Consider the following 13,347-nt stretch of genomic DNA (forward strand, 5'->3'; position numbering starts at 1 on the left):
ATTCTCGGGGCTGTGGCAAAACAGTTACCACTTGGGTGGATGGCAGTAGACCAGAAGGTAAATAAAGCCCGTGTCAGGGCCGCAGCTTTATGCATAATTAGCTTTCGTCGAGCGAAACTCCGTGGCTCCGTGCGAATGTTGCAAAGTTTTAATTTATGCCTAGGATGGCGGGAGGAATCGGTTATAGTTTGCTGTTCAGTTTGCTCTACAAACTGCATAAGCAAACATATTTTAATTTAAGGTTGTGTTTACATGCCGCTCTGTGGCACGCTTCAAGTCACACAACACGGCAGCAGGAGTCACTGCAACAGCAACAATAGAAACAATAACAAGGACAGGGCCTAGGACAACGGAAACAACAGGATCAGCAGGCCCACCCTACACTTGTCTACAAAAATTAATACCAGAGCAGTTCTAAAATAGTAAGGTCAGGCTTAGATCTAAAGCAGTCTGCAGAAAAGCCAATGAAGAAATGTTCATCCCTTCTAAACCTTTGGCGTGTTGATCAGTGTAGTTGGTTTGCAGGCCGTAAACGCATTCAGTGCATTATCGCCAGTGCCATATCAGACACAAACATAAATGCAAACAATAATATTTGCTTAAAATTGGCTCCGCCCTGGACACGAGGGGGCACTAACCGATATCGGGGGCGGTGGCGGTATTGCCGATGGCAAAAGAAATAAGGGGCAACATGTGTTTTACATGAGAGAGTAGGAAAGAGCGGACTGGACGACATGTTTGCTGTTCAATCAATCGTTCAGTTTATGGATCCCTCGAATCCTGATTCACCCGTTGGGCCAGCCCAAGTATGTATGTATATGTTGCATACTGCATGCAGCATGCAGCATGCTACTGCCCCGAGTGGGCAACTTCACAGCCTTGTTTACTCTCCAGTTTGTTTTCGCTGCTGCTGCTCGGCACACTCTGCATTGCGTATACGCCGCGTTTGCAGTGGCTGCCCATTTTGCACCTGACATTTTTGCACTGCCTTTGCTTTGGAGCTACTGCAGAACTTTATGCAAATGCAGCCAAATATTTTGAATGGCCCCAAAACGCTTGCCACTTTTTCCCATACGTGACTGCGGGCCCCACCTCTCTTTGGTTTTGTGCAGCGCAAAATGTACCTACATGTCCGTCCGCTTGCAACACAGAATCCAGTTCAAGTTCCAAGGCCTTTTGGCCACTTTAAGCTGAAATTTAATTGTTATGTGCTTGATATGTTATCAAGTATTCAGCCTTCTTATAAGCCTTTATTATAAGTAATTTGTTTAAATAATTTATTATTATCAACTTATTTGCCGTTCCAAGTGGAATCTCTTCACAAAACCATAATTGTTTGCAGCTTTTGTGTTTTCTGTTTTCTGTTTTCCATAAATAGGTGCTCTGACAAGAAATTGGCGGAAAGCTGTACAGCACATGGCTGGCAAAGTGGCAAAGTGCCCAACAATGATTTAATCCCTTGTTCGGGCAAAATGCATTTTAATTACGCGCACACAGCGAGCTGTGCACTTTAGCATACTTAACAGGGCCACTTGGCGAGATTTTACGGCTCCTGGATGCCGGCACTCTAACTATCCTCCTTTTCGGTGGCTGCGGGATTTTAAAATGCACATCATAAATGCATTCATTTGTGACACTTGATGTAATTTGTTAGTGCGGTAATTACATAAAAGTGCAATGGCCAAACAATCACACACTTAAAAGCCTTTCCCCGGGGAAAGCCGGAAGAAATGGGCAGGGAGCTGGGATCTGGGATCTGGGGGCAGGGAGCAGATTGGGAGCACTTCCGGTGCATGCGTGTGTGCGAAATCGCATTAAAATTAATGTAATTTACAACAATGACCATTAACTTAAATTAGCGATGAAATGCAGTGGCTTCTCCCAACTGGGCGTGGCTCGGCTGGGGGCGTGGTCGGCGTGGGGGCATCCCCGCACTTGTCCTTGCGGCATGTGTGGCATGCAGTCACGTGCATTGCAGTCCGGCATTTTGGCCAGTGTCCCGTTGTCGTTGTCGTTGTCTGGTCAGTCAGCAGCCTTTGTTTTCAAACAGGCACCAAGGAAACAAATCATTTGCACACACACACACACACAATGGGGACCTGTAACACCCCCCCTCCCCACCGTTCCCCTTCGACGCTCCACCGACGTTGCCATGGCCAACAAATTAACGACCATAAAGCGATTTTCAGCGGGTGGCAGTCGCCGAGGGAAGGGGGAAATTTACGAGCCAGCTCGCACTGTCTACTGCCGCCCCAAAAATTATAGCGTACATAAATTGTTAAATGCGAAATCCTTTGATTTTAATTACGCTGAGAATTTTTATTGCCAGACATGCGGATGCCGAACTCGGACTTTCGCAGCATTTTCCAGCATTTTGCAGCATTTTCCAGCTTCCGGTGCGGCTACCACTGCCTTTGGCCGAAGATACTTTCCTCTAGACGGGCAAATTAATTTTAATTGTGGTTTGGCTGTCGTAATTAATTGAATGTAAAAGAAGGCCAAAAGGAAGCGCAAAGAAATTCATCTAAAATATGCGCCGTGCTTGACGGCCTATCAAAACAAATCAAATGAAACGCATATTTCTGCTTCAATTAATGGAATTAATTGAAATTTAATGAACTTAATTGTTATGCGGCGCCCGTAAGCCTTACCTTACCTTACCTTACCTTTTCACCTGTAGGCCTGACTTGGTTTACTCGGGAAATATGCAAAAACGGTGGAGCGGAAATGGCAATGGCTTCCAAAAATGGCGGCGAGTCGAAATCAAAGGCGGCGGCAAAGTACTCAAAGCATTTCCTGTGCTGAAAATTTAATAAAGTCCCCTTCGAGGCGCAAAGACAAAATGGCCACGCGCCTGTCAACGATTCCCACAGGAATCCCACTCTTGGCAAGACTCCTCTTTCAGGCCCCTCGGCCCCCTCAGCGCGGTTGCCTTGGCATCTTTTTGCCAGGACCTCCATCGCCTCGCAAAAAGTATATGTAGCTGCCCCTCGGGTCGCAGGCATTTTTCAATTTCTTGTGATTTTTAGTATGGCCCAGCAAATGACAAAGTCTCAACATTTTAACAACGTATTATGGCTAAGCAGGATAATAACACTTGGACTTCCTTTCCGCACAGCGCGAGTGTATGTGTGCCAGTATCTGTGTACCGAAAGTGTCCTGCCAAGTGTGTGTGTGTGTGTGTGTGTGTGAGCAAGTGCAAACAAAGCTGAAATAAAGATACTTCCGGGCCGTGACCAGTGACAAGCACTTTAGTTGCGGCCAGCGGACAATGGAATCGGATCTGGGAGCCCAAACGATTGGAGCTGGGAGCTCGGAGGATTTTCAGCGTAAATTCCCCAGGAATTTGGCCAGCTATTTATTCGGAAATTTACAAGATTTTTGGGAGACCAGAATATCTAAACAATTTGTATTATACCATAAATTTGTTGGTCAAAGTGTAATGCAATGTGATTCCAAAATGTTAACCTTAAATGCAGTCAATAACAATTTATTTTCTACAAAAGGTTAAAAAATAAACAAGGAAATGTACAATACTAAATAGTAATAATACTTGGTTTTCTAAAATAAATCAAATTGTTTATTAAATTTATTTCTTGTACTTGAACCCTGAGCATTTTCTAATTTGTTGATTTTTCGCCAAGTTCATTGTTTGGCTCCTTTGCGCTTAACTTTTGTTTGGCCAGCGAAATTCGTAGACGCCAACTTGAGTTGGCCTAACCGTTTGTTTGAGTTGGCCATAGTGTGTGAGTTTTTTCTTCCCGGGCGTTTTTTTTTTTTATGAGCTGCCACGAGGATGCAGGACTTTGCAGGACTGGTCAACACTACACAAATTGTTGATGTGACCGGGTCCCGTGTCCTTTGTGTGTGTTTGTTGTTGTGCGTCATCATCTTCTTCTGCTCCCAGTGGTTGTTTGTTCCTGGCTCGTTCATTGTGTTTGCACCATAAATCGCTTCCGTTTATGTTTTAGAGCCACACAATGGCATGGCCAAGCTGGAGGCAGCGGGAGTGGAAGAAGGCGGCTAAAAGAGGAGCCATCGTCCTGATCACTAGCGTAAACAATAAAGTTTAAAACAACTAAGCAAGATACAAAATGTTCTACGGAAATTCATTTCGGACCGATGCAGTGAAAAAGTCACAACACTCTTTCACGCACTTTTATTAATTTGTGGCTTACATTACTTATCTTAACTTAGCAAATGTATCAGACTTTTTATTACATATCAAAAACAAAGTATACATTCTATAAGACACGAAACTTCCTGGGACTTGGCCATTATGGCTCTTTAATAAGATAGCTTCTAACTGTTATTACTATTATTTCAATTCAAATGTAGTCGCTAGTTATTTTCAGTGTGACTCATTTCGGCTTTTGTCCTGGATCGCTATGTGTGTGCTTTATAGCCATGGCTCGCTTCACGCTCTTGACCATGTGACCAGCTAGCCGTGTCAGTCATTTTGAGCGCCGTTCCGCTTTTGTGCCCCCGGAGAAGAACAAATCTCATCTTTGTGTTTGCCCCATCTCAGTTCCATTCCCCACCCCACCCCACCCTCTTTTCCCGCCCCGCTACCATCATTGTCCACGCCCTGGACCGGCATAAAATAAGTTAGTCCTGGGCAAACGTCCTGTCCCCGGACACGCAATGGCCCAGCTCATGTTGACTTTTCCTATTTTAAGTCCGTTTATTTCTTTTACACTTGCTCCATCTTTGCGCTCTCCTCGCCTCTGACCTTTGCCCCGCCGTTGTAGTTGGTGGAAAAGTTTTCCACTCGCCTGCCAAGTGCCAGGAAGCAGAGCAGCGGCAACAATGCCGTGAAAAACTGTGTTCTGTGTTCTGTGTTCTGCATTCGCTTAGCGAAAACTTTTAATGATCCGAGGCCGTGGAGATGGTTTTGATTCCAACCGGATCAGGAATAGCATCTGCTTTGTAAAGGCAACTAAGTGCAAGCGACTAATTAATCACATTTGGCAGTCCGACTATTGTTTCTGTCTTAGATGGACCTATGTTATTTAATCCAAAAAGAGGGGACAAAGTATGGCTAAACATTTCGTTAAAGTGCCAGATCGAATATCTTTATGAGTTAGACCCAGATTTTACCCATGTGAAGCAGCTTATCCCTGGCCCCAGCTTCCCATTACTTCGTTCTTATCGCCTCTCATGGCGTCGGTTTTTAATGTCTTTTTGGGGCTAGGATCGTAAGCCATTTCTATCTGCGCCGTGTTGTCGAACATAATCGAACTAATCAATTTGCGTAAATAAACTGCTCGGGGTTTATTATCGACAAGGTGCCACGTGCCGCGCTCGATGGCGTACCCGTGCAACATAAATCTTTATTTACAAAAGTGTAAACAAAAATTACTCACTCACGCGCATTCACGAGGGAAAGCGCACAGAATGGGTAAGCGGAAAAGTGGGAAAATGCACAGAGAGGAAGTGTGTAAAAGGCTGAAATGCGAAAAATCAACGACTTCGACGCAGGGATAACAATGGGGGCTAACACCCACCCCCCCCTCGAACTCTAACCCCCCATCGGATGCGAGTGGGTGTGCGAATTAGCATGTGAGCCGTTACAAAGGCCACCCACTCGAGCGACCGCCCGCCCCTTGGCGCCTGCTAATGGCGCTCCCGTGAGTCTGACGCTCCCGTTGAAAAGTCAACGATTGCCGCGCTGCGGAAATTAACGGAAAATCAGCAGCGGCGCACAAAGCGAACGGAATGTGGGCGGGCGACAGACACAGTAGAGCCTCGCTAAGGAAAACGAAAAAGGACACGCCTAGCAATTGCTAGCAATACTTGAATTGTGTGTCATACACTGTTTTTATAGAGTTCTAACTAGTCTAATTGCTCAAATAGATCCCAAAGTTATAGAGGGAATTTTTTTCTTAGTTAGCAGAGTGCAGATTTTAATTATTGATACATGCAATGTGGCCTTTGAGAGAATTAGATTAATTTAACCAACAAAAAAAATTCCCCTTTTAATTCTGCGTGGGCCCAAGTGCCATTCACAGATGTTCCACTGTAGCTGACGTTAATAGCAACAAATGGCGAAGGATGCTTGATTTAATGTACAAAAGTTTTTGATGTTCCTCCGTAGGTTGACGATGGCTGCTACGCGGAACGAAAGGACCTTCGCTCCTTTTGCCCTTTGGCCCCTATGTCTGTTTGTGTGAGTGTGTTGGTTGGTTAGCAGCTCAGAAGTCTGCTTGTTTCAAATTGTAATTATGGCCCGGCGTAACGCCGCTCGTCCTTTCGCCAAAGGTTGGGTGTCAGTATCAGTCGACTGATACTGGAACACTGGGAGTCCTGCGCGCAGGACTCAGTGGAGCAGAATGCAGCAAATCAGGGGCTCCGGAGCCTCTGTGTTTCGCATAAAATGTATACAAATTATGCGTATTTATCGGGCAAATTCAATGAACTGTAAATGGTGTGGAAGTTGTTCGGCGCCCGAGTGTGTGTCGGCAAAGGTGTTTGGTGTGCCATTGTTGTTACGCGGTTGTCTCTCACAACATTAAGCCTCGTGGAATGGGTCCTGAGAAAGCGCACAGGTGTGTGTGAAAGTTGGGAAAGTTGGGGTGCTGAAATGGGTTGCTTGGGATTGGGGTTGGGTTTTTTGGGGAGCTGGGTAGGCGTTGTGAATCGAGTGCACACAACCATTCTCCATAAGACTTGGGTTGAGGGTGCTGAGACAATTTGTTGCCGTTTAATTCCTTAACATAATGTACCCCTTTGGGCATTCGATTGCGCCCAAATCGGTTTTCAGATTCGGCCATTCCACATTAATTAATTACTAATCGCTTTGGCAAGCAACTAGCATAGAAACGTGAAATCACGCTCTATATTGGGACTGATTTATTTTGGTATACCATTTAGTCATATGCCATTTACCGCCACCCCGAAGCAGTTAGCAGAACCGAGTTTATTGACAACCTTGAGCCTTGACCCCTGACCCATTGACAGGTGGCAGGCGCATAAGTATTTTATTGGCTCGCTCTATCGACGGGGAAAATGGGGAAAAGTTTTATGGCCAACACATCGGCCCACTGCCGCGTGCCGGTTATTAGTTGATAACTATTTGGCCTTTTGTTTATTTATAATGTCTTAATTGTCGGAACGTGGGCCCAATCCATCCAGGCATGGTAATTTAATGGTCGTCGCACAATTATTTTCCAATTCACAGCCCAATCGGGCAAAGGGATCCGGGATCCGGGATCCGGATCCGTTGGATACGTTCGTCCAATTTAAATCCCCAGTCTCCCAGTTACTGGCCTCTCTTCCCAGCTGTCAGGTTAATTTGCTTGCCGCACAGCAGGTGTTGAGTTTGGCTAATTAATAGGCTGCCCGAGACTGCCTGGCTGGCCCACAGATTTTTAACGACAGGTTGCCAGGGGGGGATCGGGAGCAGGAACGGTGAGCAGGGAGTAAGGAGCAGGGAGCTGGGGGATCCGGGAACGGGTAACGGGTCACGTCCTGGTCCGTAAACGCATCCATATCCGCATCGCAAACTATGCGGGCGACAGCTGCCGCTGCACCGGAAATAAATTCGAAATTGGTAGTTTCCTAGTTTCCACATTAAATTAACAACTCAATTTAAATGTGGCATACCCTTTACCTTTAACCTTAACCTTAACTCTTCTGATGATTTAGTGCAGCTTTCACTATGAGAAAGCCCAAAAGATACTTCAAATTCCTCTTTTCTTTCAGTGTGCTACTCCTTTTTTATGGCTTTGCGTGCCTGGCATCGTTTTGTTTGGCGTCCGCGTTCCCCAGTTATTACTAATTTTTAATTTATGTGCATTTAATTGAAATTCGGCAGAGGCCAGCACTCAGCGACTCTCCCTCTGAATCTGGCTCCTACTCTGACTCTGACTTTGACTCTGACTTTGACTTTGGCGCTGCCCCTGCTGTGGACTGTAGATTGTGACTCTGACCCACTTGCCAGACAAACACGCATCGCATCGCATCGCATTGCATCGGAGGCGGAGGCTTGGCCAAAATCGCGCCTCGAACATGGCCAACAAGTTGCAAACAAGTCGTCGCCAAAATCGCAAGCAACATAAATTTTCGCACATTTTCGGCCAGCGTTCGAAGGACACATGCAACCAGAAATCAACCAGCAGAGAAAAAAAACATAAAGAGTTGAAAAGGGGAAAGAGTTATATGGCTGCAAATTTGTGCTGCCTGCTGGCCGCAAATTTATTACGTTAATTAAAATAATTCTTAATTAATCAGAGGCAAAGATGCGGGCAGTGCCGATGGCCACAGAAGATGACCGAGCCAAGTTCACAGATGGGGGAAGAACCCTTTTGATGTCACTCTTCCTCTGCCTCAGCTGCAGCCAGTTTTGTCTAGTAATGCATGGCGCATCAATTATGGAAGAGTTCCCCCATCCCCAATAACATTTTCCCCTACTCAGTTTTCCACAGCCCACTGGAGACGCGCCCACTTGGCGAGTTTCTCACGGGACTCGCTTAAAAATGAATTTAATATGCTCTTTAGTTGAAGTGAAGAAGCTACGGTTTCACCAGCAACCGTGGAATGAAAGGTGTGGAATACGTTATGAACCTTAGATGGAAAATCAGGATTGATAGGAGTTAAATAGCGTTGTAAATAGTACTCACCATGTGACTGTTTGATATGATCTTCTTATTTGGCTGCATTGCAGAGTAGAAGCATATATCTATAGTTAGTTTTCAGAAACTATTTTCTATCAAAAATACTTTCTCCAAGACGTTCTGCCCACTGTACCTCCAACGAGCGACCAAGCTGCACTTGTCCTCCATTCGCTGCAACTCATTACATTATTTTCGTGTGTTTATTGTTTCTTTGCAGTCTCTTGCCGCCAAAGCAGCAGCTCCACTGGCGCCCTATTGTTCCCTGTGCTTCCCCTCAGCCGTCTGTGCCCCCTTTGCCTGATGGTTCGATGCAGGATTCCCGCCTCCTGGCCAGCAGTTTATTATGCAGCAACGCACCCCCAAAGCGGTTTGGATCCATCGGTCGCTTGGTCGGTCGGTCGGCTGGCAAACAGACAGCGCCTGACAATGAGTTTTTAGTTTGTGCAGCGTTCATTTCGCCGCTTATCTGCGCTCTGGCAATGTTTGCTGTCATTGCAAATTTCCGAGTTTGACAGCTTACAAGCAGCCAGAGTCTCCAGCTCCCCCCCTTTCCTTTCCACCATTCACCTCTCTCCTGGCCGCCGTCTATGGCATCCTCCGTTCGCCGACCGCAGGCTCAGTGTCCATCGGCTTTTGGTTCGCCCGCCGGACTCTGCGGCGCTGCTTGACGCACAGCGTCTTCGTTTAAGTGGCGCTATGCGTCGGACGTCTCATCGACCTGGTACACGTAGAGAAAAACTCCTTAGTTCTACATTTAGAAAGGAGCAAGCAGAATGTAAAGCCATTTAAAATTCCGATGGGATTTAGTTGCAGTGCATCCACTCCTCGCTCTCATTCGCATTCTCATCGTCGGCGGTTATTAGTTGGCCACTGCGTCGAGTGGATGTGAGTGTGGATGTGGATGTGGATGTGGATCCGTCGTAGATACGTGGATATGTGGTCTTAATGATGTCAGACCGACCGGGCGAACGGTACAGTGAACAATGCCAAACAGCAACGGACCTGATTAGCCATGTTGGCCCCTTTGGGTCTTGGGGATTCGCATTGGGCACTGTGTCTTGGCACCGCATCTCGTATATTGTTTGAAGATACACGTAATTAATGTGGACTTAGCAGTTTGGCACTCGGATAACAAAAGATATTGGCCAGACGGTACGGGTGCTGTTGCGGGAGGATGCCATGTCGGCAACCGGTAATGAGTTCAATATCTTGGCATTGAGTTCCACCCGTGGCTCTTTCAAGTTTAAGTTCTACCATACAGTTTTCCATCCCTACATTTATTTTACTTAAGGTCCTAAAGATATGGTACTGTATCGTTTATAATATAGTGTTTATCATCGTTATTTGTATCAACAGATAGCATTCGAGGATTTATCTGCCTTTTAAACAAATGTAGGGGTTTTTTTTACCATTGCTAGGTATGGGACATTTTTCGTTTTCCTAACAGCCTTCCGAGTTTTGTGCTAATAGTAATGACCATGCAATTCTGCCGATACTCTTGAAATTTTGCCGGTTAAGGCGTAATCATATTAGCAGCCAGCCTGGCCCCGAAACCCAAATCCTCGCCCATTTCCCCCCTTTTAATATATACGTCGATGCCAATTTAGCTATTACATAAGTGAGTCAGCTGAAAAGGAAACCAGCTCCAGCTCCAGCTCCAACTCGACTACTTGTACAAGTACAAGTTGGTTAGACGTCTCAAGCTGCGTTGTCAGAAAGTCGGGAAATTGAGAAGCGCACGGAAGGGGCAGAGTCATCATTACGTTGATTTGTGGTTCAAAAATGCATGCACTTATTTGCTACTGTTCATGATTGTAGCTGATTTTGCTCGAGCCGAATCGGGATTGGCTTGGTCAATTCCCTCAGGACTGGCACATTGACTGACTGACTGACTGACTGACTGAATGACTGACTAACTGGTCCTTGACTTGGTGACCCAGTTGGCCTTTGTTTTAGCCACGCCAATAATGTTTGCCCGTAAGATATTTATTTGCTTTGCTTTTCCATTTGGAATTTCCAATTTTTCTGCTGCTTCGTCTGCCATTTATTGCTCTTGAGATGTTTTCACTTGGGAGCTGGATGACGACGGGTTCTCCAAAGGTCATCCGTTGCAGCAACACAGCAACACAAGAAGACAGCAACAGTTCCGACTTCATCCATCCTTTGCCAGTCATCGAAATCCCCTCCAACTTTCACATTAGTTTGTGTGGGTCGACGTGCTCTATCGTTCATCGTTTATATTATCGGCTCGGCATCATCAGCATCATCAGCATCATCATCATCATCATAGTCGTCATCTACCGCGTCATCGCTTTTGGGCCATGGCGCTGTGTTGGCCTTATCCGCTTGGCCCAATCGCCTCGCCCTCTCGCCTGGCCAATTCCTTTGATTACCGCACCCTTTTCGCTCTTTGTTTGGTCTTAGGTCATCATAAATTGTTTGCTTTCAAGTCAATTATTGATATAGGATTTGCAGCCGTGATTAAGCTGCCTCTTCCTTATTGGCTTAGTGGGTCAGTGGAGTGCGGAGTGTGGCCATTGGCCCGTTGGGGCCATTGTTTTAGGCCTGGTCTTCGTTATGGCGAAAGTTCAATGCCAACGCCAAAGGCAACTGCACGCCAAGTGCATTAGCTGCCCCCATAAACATTGATAAGCCAGCGATAAGGAGTCAGATACCCACTCCCAGACCCATTTCGATCCCATTACGATCCGCATTTCCATTCCCCGGCAAATTGTAGCACTCATAATTATACCCGTTACTCGTAGAGTAAAAGGGTATACTAGATTCGTTGAAAAGTATGTAACAGGCAGAAGGAAGGGTTTCCGACCATATAAAGTATATATATTCTTGATCAGGACCAATAGCCGAGTCGATATGACCATGTCCGTCTGTCCGTCTGTCCGTCTGTCCGTCTGTCCGTCTGTCCGTCTGTCCGTCTGTCTGTCCGTCCGTATGAACGCTGTGATCTCAGGAACTACAAAAGCTAGAAAGTTAGGATTAAGCATACAGACTCCAGAGACATAGACGCAGCGCAAGTTTGTCGATTCATGTTGCCACGCCCACTCTAACGCCCACAAACCGCCCAAAACTGCCACGCCCACACTTTTGAAAAATGTTTTAATATCTTTTCATTTTTGAATTGGTCTTGTAAATTTCTATCGATTTGCCAAAAAACTTTTTGCCACGCCCACTCTAACGCCCACAAACCGCCAAAAGCTGCTACGCCCACACTTTTGAAAAATGTTTTGATATCTTTTCATTTTTGTATTGGTCTTGTAAATTTCTATCGATTTGCCAAAACACTTTTTGCCACGCCCCCTCTAACGCCCACAAACCGCCCAAAACTGCCACGCCCACACTTTTGAAAAATGTTTTGATATTTTTTCATTTTTGTATTGGTCTTGTAAATTTCTATCGATTTGCCAAAAAACTTTTTGCCACGCCCCCTCTAACGCCCACAAACCGCCCAAAACTGCCACGGACACACTTTTGAAAAATGTTTTGATATTTTTTCATTTTTGTATTATTCTTGTAAATTTCTATCGATTTGCCAAAAAACTTTTTGCCACGCCCACTCTAACGCCCACAAATCGTCAAAAGCTGCTACGCCCACACTTTTGAAAAATGTTTTGATATTTTTTCATTTTTGTATTGGTCTTGTAAATTTCTGTCGATTTGCCAAAAAACTTTTTAAATTTAAATGCTGAGTAACGGGTATCTAATAGTCGGGAAACTCGACTATAGCGTTCTTTCTTGTTTGTTTTTGATTGCCTGGCACTTTGGCCGCCTCCTCGGACCTAAGCAAACCGAAATATAAATCCAAACAAGTGCTCTGTGAGCCGTCTAGGGGACACTCGAAGCGCCGGGGCAAACAAAACAGGACCGGGCACAAGGGTTTTGGAATGGGACAGGGAATCAAGGGACAGGGTATTTGGGACCGAAGTCCAGACCCTCAGACCCTCAGAACTCAGCCCATCTTTTCCTGTTTTGTCGGCATCTTTTGCTCCACACTGGCGCTTCCGTCGCTGCAACGAAAGATGCAAATGGTAATGTCTGGCCAAGTACGCTTAGAGAAAAATCAAGTCCTAAACATGAAGCACTACGTTTACCTATGTTCACAATAATTTCAAAAGTGTAAGTAAATGCTTATAAGCGATTATGCATAATTATTAAAAATTTACTTTGAGCTTTTGGCATTTTCAAAAATGTGAGAGAAAGCAGAAATAGTTTTGAAGTTTTTAATATTTGTTTACTAAACGTTACCTATTCAATACCTATTTTTGCTGCGTGTATAATAGAGTGGAATGGTTGGAGTATGCTCGAAAGTCTTTTGACAATATTTGCGCGCCTTGACAATAAAACGCAAAGTGAAGTCTGGAGCTGCAGCTCCTCCATCTGCATCCCCTGGATTTTAGTATCTCCGTGTTCCAGTATTTGTGTATCTGTGCGGCGGGTCATTTAAATTTCATGGTAAATCAAAAACGCTTGTGTTTATTATTTGTTTTGTGTGCTGTGCTCCGCGGTTCGCTTTTCCTGTTTGTCTTTGGGTTCCAGTTCATTTCAGCTGAGCGGCGCTTGTGAGCGAGTCGATGTCTTTTCTTTTGTTAGCCATGAAGGCGCCCTTTCCCATCCTTCGGCCCTCATCCCTCATCCCGTAGCCTCCTGCCCCTGCCCCTGCCCCTGCCCTTGCCCCTCCCACTCATCGATTGCCGGCGGCATCCTTTGTGGCCTA

Source organism: Drosophila santomea, chromosome 2R, assembly GCF_016746245.2.
Source record: "Drosophila santomea strain STO CAGO 1482 chromosome 2R, Prin_Dsan_1.1, whole genome shotgun sequence".
Lineage (NCBI taxonomy): Eukaryota > Metazoa > Arthropoda > Insecta > Diptera > Drosophilidae > Drosophila > Drosophila santomea.